The sequence below is a fragment of the Hipposideros armiger genome, unplaced genomic scaffold (assembly GCF_001890085.2).
Source record: "Hipposideros armiger isolate ML-2016 unplaced genomic scaffold, ASM189008v1 scaffold_558, whole genome shotgun sequence".
Lineage (NCBI taxonomy): Eukaryota > Metazoa > Chordata > Mammalia > Chiroptera > Hipposideridae > Hipposideros > Hipposideros armiger.
In genome coordinates, this window is record NW_017731908.1 from 653,106 (window position 1) to 671,243 (window position 18,138).

Below are 18,138 nucleotides of genomic sequence, written 5' to 3' on the forward strand. Positions count from 1 at the left end.
CTTTTTCCTTAAGAATCTAAAATAGGATTTCCTAGTTGGCAGGCAGCTCTTTTATATGTGGTGAATTAAGGACCCCATGGCTTTGCCATCTGTACAGCCCCATCATCAACAGCATCTAGCTAGCAGGTAGAGAGGATTTCTAAGACGAAACTATTTAACAGATAGTGAAGAGTAAAATTCACGACTGCAACTTAGAGAGGGAAAATGTTGCTAAGTGCCACTCGGTCTCTAAGGCAATCTCATGTTCACTTTCTCACAGGTTTTAATTATCCTCAAAACTCTGTGAGTTAAGGGCTGGCCGAGTGGTGCGATGGTTAAGAACTGGCTTGGGATGCCAGAAGGCCCCGGTTCGGATCCCACATATGAGGGCCAGTGACACTGCCCTCCACAGCTAAGATGCTGAACAACAGCTCAACCTGGAGCTGGGCTGCCATGAGTCGCCGGCGACGGCATAGGCTGCAGCCCCTGTGGCAGTGGGTTGCCATGGGCTACTGTGTGTAGCCAGCAGCCTCAGTGAGCGGCCGTCCAGAAGCCGGCGACTGATCTGCCTCACCCGGGAAGAGCGCAATGATGGTGCCAACTTGGGCCAGTGAAGCAACGTCCTCCACAACTAGATTGAAGAACAAAACGACAGCAACTTGTCTGTTCCCCTTCCCCCAATTCCCGAGCACTGTTCCCATCCCCCCAATTTCCCAATAAAAAAAAACTTTAAAAAAAACAAAAAACAAACAAACAAAAAACTCTGTGAGTTAAGCTTTATCTCCAAGTGAGAAAGGTGAAGTTCTGAAAGAGAATTTTCTCAGGTTCACTGCTGCTAAGTGGTACACCGAAGGCTTGAAGTCAGATTGTAAAACCAGTTCTGTTTACGTTTGTTTTTAAAAGATGTGTGATCTTTTATGTAATTTTAGATTTGCAGTGGAAAATTGTGTCTGAACAGCAGTTAAAACAAAATGTTTTTCTGTGTCTTTTAAAAAAAAGTTCCTAAACTGCCTGAAAGATGCACAGAGTAAGCATAGTGAAAATTATTGTTGTATATCCTAAATTTCTGACAACTGATCCAAAGGACAAGTAGTCCAAAGCTAGATAAATCTGGGTTATTAAAATAGGCTAATGTGATATAGAGCAATGGATAGTTATTTTAGACTGGGTGGACTGAGGTTGTCTATTTAAGGAGGTAAGAAGAAACATGTAAGGCAGAGGTTCTCAACCTTCCTAATGCTGCAACCCCCTTAATACAGTTCCTCATGTTGTGGTGACCCCCAACCATAAAATTATTTTTGTTGCTACTCTATAACTGTAATGTTGCTACTGTTATGAATCGTAATGTAAATATCTTTTTGTTTTCCGATGGTCTTAGGAGACCCCTGTTATTAAAAGGTCATTCAACCCTCAAAGGGGTCGTGACCCACAGGTTGAGAACCGCTGATGTAAGGGGAAACCGTTGATATAAGGTTTTGGAAAATCATGTATTTTAAAATCATGATTTTCATTAATACATTTGTCTGCTGTAATGCAGTTTCATTGTATGGACATATCTTTATCCATGTTACTGTTATGGACAAAGATGTTTTGAATTCTTAAATAGATATTTCCTGTTTCCATATGAAGAATTTCTCTAGGGCAGAGATTCTTAACCTTTTTTTGGTGCCATAAAACCCTTTGGAAATTGCATGAGCCTATAGAACCCTAATATTTTTATATGCTTAGTAAATACATACAAAGAGTTACAAAGAAAACATTATATTGAGCTAGTTTCATCAAAATGTAGAAGTAAATTGTTGACAGAGAAATAGATGTGCTTTTTTATTAAGGTACTAAGTAACAAGATCTAGCTTTGGATTTAACAGCTATCATAATTTTATTATTTTATTTATTTATTTATTTTTTATTGTTAGTTTCAGATGTACAGAACAATACAATAGTTATCCTTTTCACCCTTCACACAAAAACAACCCCCTTCCCCCATCTACTACCCTCCCATACCCGATATCATGCTTATCTATTACAATTCCATTGACTCCATTCCCACTCTCTACTCCATGTCCCGTGACTATATGTATATATAATTATAGTTGACATACAATATTATTCAACATCAGCTTCAGAAATACAGTATGGTGGTCAGGCCTCTACACCGATTATGAAGTGGTCCCCCTAACAAGACAAGTCCATCTGGCCCCCTAAAAAATATTTACAACATTATTGATTATATTCCCCAGACAGCTATCATAATTTTAAAGTAGTGATGAGCATAAAGGAAATTTTATATATTTGCAGCAACTCTAAATGGAATTTAACAATATCTATGTTATTTGTTGGTCACAAAGTCACAGGTCCTGTTAATAATACTACGATTTGTTGCCAACATTCATATTCAAAGGAAATGCTTATTTTCAGTTAGAAATGGGTGATAATAAAATGTAACTTTTTCAAATCCAAGTTACCAGACCCTCTGAATTCTCTCCATAGACTCCTTGGGGGATCTGTGTTCTGGAGGCTCCAACCCACTGCTCTAGAGTATATACCTAGGAGTGGAATTGCTGGGTCAGAAGATATGTACATATTCATCTTTACTAAATAACACCATGCTGTCCTATAAATTTATACCCTTCATAACAGTATATGAGGTTCTTTTGACCAACTTTTTATTACTACCCATTTGATTTGAGGAGTGTGGAGGTACATTTTTATGCCTCACATAAATAGGTATCAGTTAAAGAGTGGAGAAAATTATGTGATGTGGGCAAAAGCAACGATCCACTTAATGGGGGTCCCTGCTTGGTTTTGTCCAAAAGTCAGGCATGAGAAAATCTGCAAAAGGAAGGAGAGGTTGACTGCTCTGCATGTAAACTTCAGATGCTTGAATTTCGGTGATTCATTCCTGGGTAAGTACTTTGTTAATATTGTAATTGGAGACCACTAGGTGGTGGTATAGCCTAGTTTTCTTTCATTAGGTCTGGAACAGAGTGTGCATGTCTTTTATTGTTATTTTTGAGTTCCTGTAACTTAAACTATTGTTATTTAGAGTGGAGCTACCTTACAGTTCTTCTTTTGTCATATGAGATTATATATTGGGGAGAAAAGCTTCGGTAAAGATGAATTAATATAAATTTTATGAATTGCTTTATCAATATAAATAAATGGTAATAAAATAATGATTAGCTTTTCATTCATTGTTTCTTAAAAAGTATCCTACTCATATCAGTGAATATTTATTAAGTAACTGTTGTGCATTGAGCATTGAATTAAATGCTGTGGGAAAGGAAAAAGACTGGATACCTCTTGAGTTTGTCAACATGTCTGGTATTTCTGTATCAGTTTCTGCTACGAGTCTTAATTAGAATAAGTAGCTGGAAAGATTTGTGAGCAGTTCAATATTAAATATAGTATAAATTTACTTCATGCTTCTATTAATAAAACAAATTGTTTTTTATTGCTAAAACACATGAACATATGTTTTTATTGCTAAAACATGAACAATAGACTGCAAGTCTATTGTTTTTAAAAAAATTTTTATTAAATTTATTGTGGTGACATTCGTTAGTAAAATTATAAGGTTTCAAGTGTACAATTCTGTAATACATCCTCTATATATTGCATTGTGTGCTCACCACCAGAGTCAGTTCTCCTTCCATCACTGTATATTTGACCCCATTTACCCTCTTCTACCACTCCCGACCTTACCTTCTGGTAACCATTAAACTGTTGTCTGTGTCTGTGAGTTTTTGTTTCTTTGTTTGTTTGTCTTGTTTGTTTGTTGCTTTCAGTTTTATATCCCACATATGAGTGATGTCATATGGTTCTCAAGTTTTTCTGTCTGACTTATTTCGCTTAGCATGGTAATTTCAAGATCCATACAGGTTGTTGCAAATGGCAGTATTTCTTTTCTTATGGCCAAGTAATATTCCATTGTATATGTGTACTACATTTTCTTTTTTAAGATTTTATTGGGGAATTGGGGAAGCGAACAGTGTTGTTGGGGAATTGGGGAAGGGGAACATTGTGTTTTTCCAGAACCCATCAGCTCCAAGTCAAGTTGTTGTCCTTCAATCTTAGTTGTGGAGGGTGCAGCTCAGCTCCAAATCTAGTCACTGCTTTCAATCTAGTTGCAGGAGGTGCAGCCCACCATTCAATGTGGGAATTGAACCAGCAACCTTGTTGTTAAGAGCATGTGCTCTAACCATCTGAGCCACCCGGTCAGTCCCTGTACCACATTTTCTTTATCCAATCATCTATTGAAGGACACTTTGTTTGTTTCCATGTAATTACCATATAGGACCCAGCAATTCTTCTTCTGCATATCTACCCAAAAAATCTGACATTTATCTGTAAATATATATATATATATATATATATATATATATATATATATATATACACACACACACACACACACACACACACACACACACCCTTATGTTCATTGCAGCAATATGCAAGTCTGCTGTTTTGAAAAATTCTTGTACCTTGTAACTGGAGTTGTTACATAATAATACTTAGTTATTATTATTTTTTTAATTCTCAATATTGTATCCAGGGCCAGGGCTTGTAAGCTGTGTCCAAACATGGAGGTGGGGGGGATGGGAGTGGGGGTCTATTGTCACTTTTGCCCCTTACTAGGTCCATCAGGATGTCACCTAGGATTTTCCCAAACACACTTTATGATCTAAGTTCAAATGTCCCTCTCTCTCTTATGATGGTTGACAGACTCTTAGTTTATGGGAAATCAGCACTATTCAGGTTAAAATTTCTTCTGAAAAGCATTCTAAGTTGCTATCTCAAGATAGCTTATTATTACTCTGAGAAGTAGGCTTCATATTCCAGATGATTTTCTTCTTATATAAAGACATTGAAGATTAAAAAATAGAGTTTCCAATTTTTCTACTCCCTTGGAGTTATTTGAAGTTCCCATTCAGCACAAAAGAAATACTGAAAATAGTGAAAAGTCATAACTTTATAGCTGCCTCAGTATAATTCCTATTTTATAGTGATTTTCATTGATTATTGATTGGTCCCAAGCCTGTAAGTATTTTGGAAAGACACATGGTAGATCCATGTTACTAGCATTTCATTTATGGTTACTCCTTTAATGAGAGCCAGGCCCTTATTTGATAAGTTAATATTTTCTTCATTTCTATTTAGCTGCACTCATTTATAAGAGGTTTCAATACTTACTTAAAAATCTCAAGTCATGTATTCCACTCCTATCGTTCTTTCTCTCAGAGAATGTCCATGATACGCATTTCATAGACAAGAGAACATCAGGTTCTAATGTGCCTGAGAGATTGGAGGAACAATCATGGATATTATGTCTTTTATTTAATCCTTTCTTATTCTGTATCATTTCACTTTATGAAGCTGATAGTTCCATTATACAGATTAAAACAAAAACAGTGAGTAAGAAGCTCAGAGAAGCTAAGTGACGGCCAAAGCATAAAGGAGTAGTTGAAACTGGTTCGTTTATTTGAATTGCTCTCCTGTAGTCCAGTGTTTGAGTATACTATAACTTAGTTATTCTTTCCCATATTGATATGGAAGTGTTCCCACATGTTTATTTTATAAATAATGCTTCAGTGGGTAATTTTGTACATATCTCCTTGGACATACACCTGTATGGAACTAATTACTAGTCTACTTCACACTTTTTATGGTTTTGGCTTACACTCCCATTGGCAGTGAATGGGATTTCTTCTTTCTCCATATTCTTGACAATTTTTTTCAGAGTTTAATATTTGTGTATCTTTTGGCTGATAAATGTCTCATTGATTTAATTTACATTTCTCTGATTTTATATGAATTGAACTTTTTAAATAATTTTATATATAGGCCATCCCATTTTCCTTTTCTTTGAGGTTCCTGTTTATATCCTTTACTCAATTTTCTGTTATGTTGTTCATCTTTTTCTTATTCATTCAATAGCTTTTTTTTTAAAGTATTCTGGATACTAATCATTTTTTGGCTTTATTTGTTACTGATACAGTTTTCCATTTGTGCAATTCTTTAAATCTTCTAAATAATGCATTTTTGCATGTAGATCTTTCTAAATTTGAATTTTCTGTTCTCCATGTTTTGTGGGGTTTTTTTCTTGACTCATTTAAGATATACTCTTCCAATCACTGCATATGAAGACATTCTCTTATATTTTCCTCTAGATGTTGTACATTTATTTTGATCACAGAGTGACATGGAGGTTTAATTTGATCTTTGTTTTTCAGTATTAGTAGTCCAATTTCAAAGCACAATTTATTAAATACTTCATCCATTTTCTAGTGATTTGCGATGCCATCTTATGTCAAATAGCATTTATTTAGGATGTAAACATTCACACATACCCAGGCTATTTCTGACTTCTCTACTCTATTTCATTGAAGTATTTATCTTTACCTGCACCAGTACTATGCGATCTGAATTACTATAGCTTTCTCATTCATCTTGCCATTTGGTACAGTAAATAATGCTGTTTTTATTCTCACACTGACGTGGCTATTTTGGTTTTTTTACCATTCAATTTGAATTTTGGGGTAAACTTCCAAAATTAAAAAAATTCCAATTTCATTTTTATTGAAATTACATTAAACTTATAGAAATATTGGGATGAATTCACGTATTTATTTTGATTTTTCTAACAGGAACAAAGTGTAGCTCCTCAATTTGTGGGAGGTTTCTTTTATGCACTTTAATGAAGATTTATATTTTTCTTCAAAAATTCCTTATGCAGCTTTTATAGATTTATTTGTGGCCCTTCATACTTTTGTTGGTGGTATGAGATGCTTTTTAATGTACATTTTCTAACCAGTTGTAACTGCTGCAGAAAATATTATTCAATTTTGTGTATTGATTTAGCAGCCTGCTAGAACCTCTTATTAATTTAAATTTTGAGATTTTCTTTTTATAGATTTTTTTTTCTCCCTTTCTATGTAGACAACCTTATTTTCAGGAAGCAAGGACAATTTTCTTTCTTCTTTTCCAATCTTTGTATCTCTCCTTCCCTTCCCTCTGCTCTTCCCGCTCCTTCTTTCTCTCCTTCCTATTTTTCTTTTTTTCTTCTTTCCTTTCTCCTTACCTCTCTCCTTCCCTCCGTTTCTCTGTTTTCTCCCTTTACCTCTACCTCTCCGCTTCCTCTTCTTCTACTTCCCCTCTCTGTGCCTTTCATTTGTTCCTCAGTCACTGAGTTGTGCACTTATGCTATCTTTCAGAATACTTTGAAATTTAAACCTTTTGGCTGGAAGCATTCAATTTCTTTTCAATAGTCCTTTTATCACTAATACCAGTAGTATTCATTATATTGAGTAATACCTCATTCTCCATTTTAAAATAATCTTATTTTCAAGCCCAAGTAAAGGTGTTAAACATAGTCTCCTTTTTTTTTTTTTAAGTGTTTGTCATTGGGTTTTCATTTGGTTGGTTGTATGTATGTAGTGGCCTTTTGAACGTGGATATTTAGGAGACTTATGTCTATGTTTTTGTGGGTACAATGTACTGTTGAGAGTTTAAACAACACAGAGGTGTGTAAGATTACCGGTGAGGATTGATGGAAAAATTTAGAACAGTAGTGCGGTGTAAAGAAAGAAAACCAGAAACTGGGAAAATGAAAATACTCCTCAGAAATTATTAGGGAGATGATTGGAGTGCCTGTGGGCATGTAGAATAGAAATTAGATTATTTAGTTATTAAAGGAAAGGAGAGCCCTGAAGGCTGGAGAGCTTGAGACCACTTAGGTAATATAGCCTCATGTTTTGCTTTTGGTTTTTTTTGCCTCAAAAATATGAGGAGAGAGGGGATGCAAAGGAATACTTTAGTTAGGACTATATGATTGATTATGATGGAAATGCAACTCAAAATTAGTTTTTATGAAAAGGTAATTTATTGACTTACATAATTAATAAGAATAATTATGAACTGACTTTAGACACAGCTGGACAAAGGAGTTAAAATAACAGGATCAGACAGATTCTCCCTCCTCTCAAGACCCCTTTGCCTCTTAGGCTCTCTCCACATATTGGCAAAGACTGGCTCCAGGCTTACATTTGACCAGTTTAGCAACCCTAGCAGAAAGAATGCCTCTTTTCTCATAGTGAGACAGCATTCTTGGGTTGAGTTTGATTAACCTGGCGGGAGTCACTTGTTAGCTAAGTGAATCACTGTGACTAGAGGGAATAGCTTCTTTAATTGCCTGAGCTTTTGATCTGTACTTAATCAGAATTTCCAGAGGGTAGAGTCAGCCTCATCTAGCACCACATGGACTTAAAGGGAGGGGCTGTTTTAATAGTAAAAAAAAAAAAAAAATTGCATTCTTTTACCGGAAGAGGGGCTGCCGGACTACAAAACAATAGATGTTCAATTGAAAGAGGCTGAGAAAGGAGACCAGGATGGCAGAAGGAAGAGAGAGAAGGAAGGTATAAAAATAAGACAGAGGAAGACATGGGAAAGAGAAGACAGCGAGAAAAACAAGGAAGAGGGAGAAAGAGAGAAGAGAAAGAAGATAACAGAGCAGAGAGGAGAGACGTTCATCTAGAGGAAAAGCCATGTGCCCCATATGAGGCCAAGTGGCAGAACTGCTTACGATTAGAAACTGCAGACAAGACACTATTCAGAATGCTTGTACATGAGCATTCAGTGTCAAAAAGAATGAGAGCCCCATCTTTGGTCTTACAAGTAGACAAAAACAAGTTCTCTTGACACTGGGTTCATGACTTTATCTGGAAACACAAAATATCTGATCTGGTCCCACACTGAGGATATCACATGCTTCAAGTCCTTTCACATTTTCATTAAAAGCAGGTGTCTGCTCAGGACTTTCTTCAGAGCTTCTTTTACCTCTTTATTCCTCAGGCTGTAGATGATGGGATTCAACATCAGGGTTAACACTCCATAAGACAGTCCAGTGACTTCATCAGATTTGTTTGAGTCCTTTGACCTGGGCTTCATGTATATACAAATGACCAAACCAAAGAATAAGATGACTGCAGTCAGGTGGGCTGAACAGGTAGAAAAGGCTTTTTTCTCCCTTCAGCAGAATTAGTTCTCAGGATGGAAGAGAGGATGAAAGTATAGATGAAAATTAACAGTAGAGGAATGACCAATAAAACAATATTTGCTACTGTTATGATCAGCATATTCATGGAGATATCTGAACATACGAGTTTAAGAAGAGCCAGAATTTCCCAGGTAAAAGAATAAATGGTGTTATTACCACAGAAAGACGACACCATTGTCAGGACTGTTTGCACTAAGGTGTTCAGAGAGCCTATGATCCAAGACCATGCCGCCATGTGCACAGATAGCACCCTGTTGATGATGATGGGGTACCTCAGTGGGATGCCTATGGCCACATAACAGTCATAGGACATCACAGCCAGCGGGACACACACAGTGGAGCCCAAACTAAGAGACACAGCCATCGCACAGCACAGCCAATGAAGGAGATGGATTTTCTCTCAGACACACACATAACAAGCTCTGGAGGAAGGACAATGTTGTGTAACAGATGTCCAAAAATGAGAGGTTCCCAAGGAAGAAATACGAAATCTGACAATTATGTTTGCAAACTTGCCCCCGTACGCTTACATTGGCAACACTGTACAAACAGCTCGGTAAGGTTTCATAGCCTTGGTATATCAGTGTCTCACAGCTGTGTTCATGTCGACACGTGATGGTGTCTTGCTGAGTGGCATTCATTATTGTGTTTTTGTGTGCTATCGTGAGATTGTCTGAGCTTGAATTAGAGCAATGAACAAACATTAAATCTCTTGTTAAACTTGGCAAGAGTGGAAGTGAAATCAGGGACATGTTAGTCCAAGTTTATGGGGATAATGTCATAATGAATACGGCAGTGTACAAATAGATTAAACATTTTTTTGAGGGGAATGAATGCATCACTGATGAAGAGAGGTCATGGCGGCCCGTAATGAAAAGAACTGATGAAAACATTGCAAAAATTCATCGAATTGTGCATCAATATGTGAGAAGCATAGCAGACCAAGTAAACATCAATAGAGAAACAAGGAAAATCTGAATTGAAAACCTTGGCATGAGAAAAGGTGTGCAAAAATGGTCTCGAAGGAGCTCACCAATGAACAAAAGCAAAGGAGAGTCGAAGTTTGCCAAGACCTTTTGGAGAGGCAGGATGATGTTTTGGGCCATGTTATCACTGGTGATGAAACATGGGTGTACCAGTACGACCCTGAAACAAGCATCAAAGTGCACAATGGAAGTCAGCCAATTCTCCATGACCAAAAAAGTTCTGTCAGTCCAAATCGAGAGTCAAAACGATGTTGCTAAACTTTTTTGATATCAGAGGGATTATTCATTATGAACTTGTACCAACTGGACAAACAGTTAACCAAGTTTACTATTTGGAAGTGCTGAAAAGGCTGTGTGAAAAAGTTAGACCAAAATGACCTAAACTTTTCGCCAACAATTCAGGGCTCTCGCATCGCGACAATGTACCAGCTCACATGGCACTGTCTGTGAAGGAATTTTTAGTTTATGAAACAGTATATTCGTCATGATATCAGACATGCCTGGTGCTAGTTCTCCCATGCTCATCCAAATAAATGACCCTTTCTGAGCCCCGAAGCTGCTAATAATGAGCAGTGGTGCTCTAGTTAGATCAAGGCCTCTTCTCATTTTCTTTTGAGAATTACCCCGGGTTTTCTCATTCACGTTTCTGTGTGGAAACCAAGGACGCTTTTTGTTGTTGGGAGCTTCAATGAGTTAGGCTAACTGCTGGGATGGATTCACTCAGCGTGTCGTCTTCATGCTCTGACCATCTGCAGGGCTTTGCTAGAGAACAATAACCCAGTGACTCTGAAAGACTGCGGTGCCCAGTCCTCTCATTCCTTGGTCCCCTTAACTGCTGGTAGAGAAGTACTATGTCTTATTGGAAAGCATTTGGCTTGGAGTCCCTAACCTTCAATCTGGGATTTGGGGCATATTGGCTTGAATTAGAGCAATGAACAAACCTTGAGCAGAACACTTAATATCTCTCTGTATGGTGTGTCATTTAAAATAGGGTAATAACACCTATTTCTAGGGTTTTGTGAGAGGATTAATATAACATACCTGAAAGTTTGAGTGCACTATACATGTTAGTTTAATCAGAACCCTTAGGCTGGTATTCTTTTATTTTCTATGATAAGGGAAAGTAACTGATTTAAAATGATATTCATGTATATTCATCGCATTTTCTTCATCTAATAACTCCTTAATTTTTCATCGTCTTATTCAGCACTTTTAAAATAGAATATTCATAATTCCCAGTTACCAGTCACAGTTTCCTTTCTGCAAACACTTCTTCTCAACTTTGTCCTAATGTTCCCTATTCCATTCAGTGTAGTATCTCCATCTTCTCCATTTACAATAGATAGCATGGCTGATTGGGATATCAGTTCTCAAAACAAGGTAAACATTCTCCTTTCTTTTTCATGAGTGTTTCATTAATTTCTTGTGACAGTTTGTGGCTCCTCCTCCATGGTTTGACTTCTTAGTTTCTTTCTAGAGCTATAACCATGCTCTAGAACCAACAGTCAAGTATCCCATGATCAGAGACAACTATCAGTAATGGCAAGGGAGAGGAAAAAATAAAGCTTTCTAGCCAACAAAACGTTGTGTTATAAGTTTTTATGCAGTAGTAAATTAAGGTGTCACATAAGTACTTTCCTACCTCTGAGCTCTAAATATTTCTAGAGGTCCCAGCAGTGGACTTGGCATACAATTTATGCTACTTCTTCTAAGACACTTCTTCTAAGACACCCTATAATCCCAGAAGTGATTTAAAGTTGAATCTTTAAATTATACAGAAGGTAATAACTTTTTGATATGTTAGGGACGCTGTCTCAAAGACCTGATTGTACCTAACTTATTAAACAGTAATTTTCATTTTCTTCTGAAGTATTATTTCCCTGATTATACAAATAATACTCAGTTATGGAAAATATGAGAAGTTCAGGGAATTCCAAAGGAAGAAATGAAAGTCATTCATAATTATAGAATAAATATTAATTTTTTATATATACCTGTTCATATTCTATATTTACATGCCTGAGAGCACACTGCATTTCTTGATTTATTATGTGCTTTTATAATTAACAGTATAGTGTATGTGTTTTCCCTTATTGTTTTATTAGGCAATTTTCATGAATTTCATAATATCTATAAATGGTAAATAAGAAAAAACATAGAAAACAAGAAGTGGGAGTGGTAAATAAGAAAAAACATAGAAAACAAGAAGTGGGAGTGAAACAGTTTTTGCTGGATTCTCAGCAGCTTTTCATGTTTTGGCTTTTTGAAGGTCATGACTAGGTTGGAGAGCTGGGATCAGAGATTCCCTTCATTTCATTCCCTGTGCCTAGAAGCCTGTGCCTAGTTCCCATCGTTAGAAGGTATCACAATGCCCATTTTATATTTAGAATGACACATGAGTGCAATGTACATTTTTTTCTTTTGGGGTGAGGCAGACATAAGGGTGTAATAGCCAAAGCTGTGTGTGGATGCACAGCTCCGAAATGTCCAACACACTCCTGCCACTGTGTCCTAACTGTCCCCTCTAACGCCACTTACCTTTGGTCAACTTTTCAGCCCCTGACCCTGCTGTGTGCTTTTAGGTCTTGGCGTTTAAACTCTGTTTCCACTTATGTTCTTCTAGCACTCCAGAATTGTGAAGGCCTTCGTTGGAAGAACACAATTCTATTTATATTTTAAGATCCAAATGTGTACCTGGCCCTTTTCCAAATTTTGGTAGCAAATATGTTCACTCAGTGTTGTGAAGATATATTATACAAAGATATGAAAGACTCTAACTCTTCATCGGGGGGCTAGCAAGGTTTCAGAAGAGCCTATTGGAGTAAATATATATCTGTGACCATTTTGGGAAATGGAATTTGTCACAAGTATTGATGTTTTCTTTTATCAGGCAGTAATTTGACAGGACTTAGGTTTCAAACTTGTCATCTCTGAGGTAGGCAGCAGTTGAAATCTCTGTTTAGGTCTTGTCGTGAGCAGGATGTGGCTCTGGGTAGCAGTCTCACACACGTTTGCATCTTTTCACGAGGTCAGACTTGATTAGAATAAAGCCATGGATTTAGCCCTACTGACTCAGTTTACCATGGGCATTAACCAAGGCTCCGGTCAGAGGGTAGCCTCTAATAGTCGAGGTAGAGCAGTTTCACTGAGGGTCACACAGGTTTGCAAGCAGTAGGGCTGGCAAGGCGAACAGAGTCTTACAAAAGAAAGATGAGAGAGAGAGTACTGTGTTCAGCGAGAATCCCTTTGGCACTGGGGGCCCTGGGGTGCATAGTGTCGGGCTTCAGGCTGTGCTGTTGAGCCAGTCAAGAGGCAGGGCTTCCAGTGCTCCATTTGGGACGAGTGCAGGTGCGGCTGTCAGCTGTCAGTTGAGGCCTGAGCGATGAGCCGGCAGAGAGCTCTGGTTTTATGCTTAAGACTGGGGGTGGTGCCCTCATCTGCAGTCCGATAAAGCCATTGAGATGGCCACAGTCCACCTTGAGTCTGCAGTTACCTGGTTAGAGTGTTCACTGGGTACACCTTTCACGTGATGCCCTGGCATGACTGTCACTTTGTGACTGACATAGCTATCAGAATGATTAGAGTCCATTTTGTGTTCATACTTAACGCTCTATGCAGGTCTTTTGGCCTTAGCTCTGCTTATTTGTGGTTTAGAGATTAGCTGGTATTGGGCAGAGTTTATACAGAAAATTGGGGCTCCCACCCTCTGGCTGTCTCTGTTCTGTGGCAGTCTCCTTTAAATTTTCAACTGCTGCGATCTTCCTGAACCCTGTCCTCTGTTTCTGCAAGTCAGTAAGAATTTTAGTCACCCTGTAGAGGTGGTGACTTGGTCCTTCCCTTATCTTAAAAACTAGGAAAAGGGAAACGCACCCAGCGCCATTCCTTCTTACAAAGGTGGATGGCCCTCATTCGTTTCCTGGATGCTTTGGCCACTTCAGGAAGGTTCTGTTTTTTGTTTTGTTTTATTGTGGCAACTACATTTATCATGAGATCTAACCCCTGTTAACAATTTTTTTAAATAGGCACAATGCTGTACAGCAGATCTCTAGAACTTATTAATATTGAATGTCGGAAACTTTCTACCTATTAAATAACAACTCCCTGTTTACGTCTCTCCGCAGCCCCTGGCAGCCATCATTCTACTCTCTCCTATTTTAGATTCATCATATAGGTGGAATTGTGGAGTATTTGTCCTGTAACCGGCTTATTTCACATAGCATGTGGTCCTCAAGGTTTATCCATGTTGTCATAGACGGCAGGATTTCTGTCCTTTGGAAGGCTGAATAATAGCCCATTGTATGTATATATCTTGTTTTCTTTACCCATTCACCCCTTGATGGGCATTAACGTTGTTCCTTCCTCTTGGCTGTTGTGAATAATGCTGCAATGACCATGGGAGTTTAGATATCTCTTTGAGATTCTGATTTCAGGCAGTTTAAAAAAATTATTTTGCCTAGAGTTTATGGTTGTTATCTACAGGAGGGTTGATCCAAATGTAGCCATTATTGGAACATTATATTTTATAGAATATGAATGTTCTCTTTCATATTTAATTTATTTCCACATCTATGTTATAAATGAAATGAACGAAAAACTTATATTTTCTTGTATTGTCTTTATTTAGTTATGAAATAAAAATAAAAGGATTGGGCATGTTTCACTCTGGTTTTTGCCAAATAATACTCATAAGACGAGTGCTATTTGTTCTTTGATAGCTTGGTAAAATCATGTGTAAAACTGTGTGGCCCCAGGAACAACTAAATTTCAATTAGAGGTTAGTGAAAATAAAGATGTACTTTTCCCCATTTAAGTTACCATCTCCTTGAATTTTATACATAGATGTTCTTTGGGATTAAGAACCTCTGCTAGAGAATATACATAGGAAAGGAATTTCTGTATCATAGTCTACACAAATATTCGTCTTTATTTTGTAATGTTTATTTGTAGTTGACAGTTTTAAAAATGTATTGGTTTCTTTTGTTTGATTTTGGGATATATATTCATTTTTACTAATTTTTTAACTTTGTACCCTAATAGAAGTGTATGAGGGCTCCTTTTGCACCAGATTCTTCTCAATACTTAGTACTGATCAATTTTTAAATTATTACCAATCTAGTCTGGTTACTTTGGAGAAGCATTCTTTAAGCCTCACATGACAATAGATATTTTAAGGATGTTGAAAATTATATGGCGTAGACATAGAACATACTCGGTCTAAAGATGTTTGTAGTTGATTTTGTCACAAGGTCCAGTTCACGCAAATTTGCAGAAGGAAGCAGGATAGGTGGAGCCAAATGCTGGTCCAATAGGGTAGTTACTGCATGTATAAACTCTACATGTTTATAACTTGTTGGTGCATCCCAGTGTAGGTACTTTCAGGAATCCCTTTTAAACACTGCTGAAGGAATCATATTTTCTGTTGTATTCTGAAGCCACTAGATGGTGGCATAGACTAGCTTTTTCTTTATTCTTGAGTGCATCCCTATACTTGGAATTATGGGTTCGACTTTGCCTGATGTTGCTAATTTGCTCTTCAAAATGTTAATTCATACTCCCAGTGGAAAGTAACTAGATTTTATGTTTCTCCTTTTGTCATGATTTAGTATTTGGGGGTATGCAATGTCTCATTATTTATTTATTTATTTATTTACTTTCTGATTACTTGTGATTTGATTATCTTTTAATATTTTTATTGGTATTGGGGTTCCTTTGTGTTGTAGAACTTACCATTTTTAACAGATTGTTTGCATTTTTTAGAAACATTCTGAACTCTAGTCCTTTTTTGCGTATACTACAGATAAATTCTCCCATTTGTATATAATATTTAAACTTTCTTAATGTTTTGTCTTTTTTTGGTCATATACAAGTTTTAATTTTAAGGAGACCGAATTTGTCATTGTTTTCTATTACTTTTTTTATCCATGTTGACTTTTTAAATTAAATTTATCAGGGTGACATTGGTAAATAAAATTATGTAGACTTCAAGTGTACAATTCCATAGTATATCATGTATATACATTGTGTGTTTACCGCCCAAAGTCAAGTCTACTTCCATCACCATATATGAAGGTATGACAAGTTAGTGAACTTGTTGCAACGATGTTGCTAACTTTTCTTGATTTCAGAGGGTTATTCATTATGAATTTGTACCAACTGGACAAACAGTTAACCAAGTTTACTATTTGGAAGTGCTGAAAAGGCTGTGTGAAAAAGTTAGACGATCTGAACTTTTCGCCAAAAATTCATGGCTGTTGCATCACAACACTGCACCAGCTCACATGACTGCTGGGAGCCGGCTGCACCTCAGTATCTGACATGGCCAAGCGCACTGCAATTGTGACAAATTCTGAAGCTCTGATTGAGAAACAGATACTGCTTTAATTCATATCTTAAAACATTTAAATTCCCCTTCTAATAGATCTATCACAATAATTATATTTTATACACTAAAGGCAATTTTAGTCACACTAGTAGTCTCTTAGTAAAGGTCAAAGTACACACCCTGTAAATCTTAAGATCCTGCTTAGACAATCGTTTTTTAGAATAATTGTTGGGTGGTCATGGTAACTATCCTTTGGGCAATTATGTAGAGTCTCAGGCCTTGGTCGCAATCATTGTAGTTGGAGGGATTTGGGCGTAGTTGGGATAAGTTAGTCTTTAGCATAGAAAAGGGATAGCTGTACCCTGGAGCATAAGAATTATGAGGAAGTAAAACCCTGATACTAATGGAACAATGGTTAAACTGCCCGGTATAAAAAGGGACAAGCTGTAAAATAAAGTGAGACACTTCTCTTCTTGAAAAAGTGCTCCTTTGTCTCCACGCATTTTTTCCTTTTTCCAACGCCGCCTCCACCTGAGGGAACCCCTGGACCTGCGGGTCTCCCGCACATGACACTGTCTGTGAGGGAGTTTTTAGCCAGTAAACAAATAACTGTATTGGAACACCCTCCCTACTCTCCTGATCTGGCCCCCAATGACTTCTTTCTGTACCAGAAGATAAAGAAAATATTGACAGGAAGACTTTTTTTTGACATTCAGGACATCAAGGGTAATATGACGACAGCTCTGATGGCCATTCCAGAAAAAGAGTTCCAAAATTGCTTTGAAGTGTGGATTAGGTGCTGGCGTCAGTGCATAGCTTCCCCAGGGGAGTACTTTGAAGGTGACCATGGTGATATTCAGCAATGAGGTATGTAGCTTTTTCTAGGATGAGTTTGTGAACTTAATTGTCCGATCTTCATGTATTCCATTTACTGAGCTCCTTATTTCAACTGTTCTATATTTCATATCCAGTATTACCATGTGATTCTTTTCTTTTTGATTTTGGCAATTGCTTATTTTTGCTTTATGCCACCGATATTCTTTCTTATCTCAGTAAAGATATTTTTTTTGCTCATTCAAAATGTTAGCTCTCTTTCTTCAGTGAATTCTACCTCATATGATCTCAGGTTGTTCATTTTATTGTCTTTCTTTTATAATGGTTGTCACATTATTCTTCTCTATGGAATTCCTTTTCCCTTGAGTACTTTGGTCAGTAGTGTGTGCCTTTATGAAGGAAAGGCAAAAGTCCAGGCCCTAACTTGTGCTCCTTCTGGTGAGTTCAAGGTTTGGGCTCCCCAAAGCAGAGAGCCCATTGTATTAATACTACACTTTGGGTATGAGCAAATGTGTTTCCTCCCCTGGAAACCCTTACTCTAAGGGATTTTTCCTTCACCTTTTCCTGGATACCATTCTTTTCTGAGTCCTTTTCTTCACTGATAAAAGTGTCCCGCTTTTGTAGTAAGATAAGGCAGAAGGAGGACACTCTGGTGGTAGGCTGCTTTGTAGAGAGTTGTGCCTTTATAGTGAGTTGCTCAGGCTTAACCTCTCCTTAGCTCTGGACCACTCTCACGTTACCTCAGCTGCCCGAGTTTGTAAGGGGTGGAGGAGGTCACAGGTAATTTCCCCATGGCAATGCCTCAGAGAAGAAAGAATTACACTCAGAACAACTCCTGTAAGCCATTTCTTGTCAGTGGCTACATTCTGTTTCCTTGAGTTTCTTCCAGTTTGAGTCTGTTCTCCAGATTGATACATTTTAAGTGTTATTTCTATGGCATTTCCATGTTTGAACGGGGG

The 18,138-nt window shown here is 37.4% G+C and overlaps 1 pseudogene; it reads right to left on the bottom strand.

The window, feature by feature from the left end:
- Positions 1–8,760: 8,760 nt before the first annotated feature.
- On the bottom strand, positions 8,761–13,612 carry LOC109371266 (olfactory receptor 13D1-like; annotated as a pseudogene).
- Positions 13,613–18,138: the final 4,526 nt, after the last annotated feature.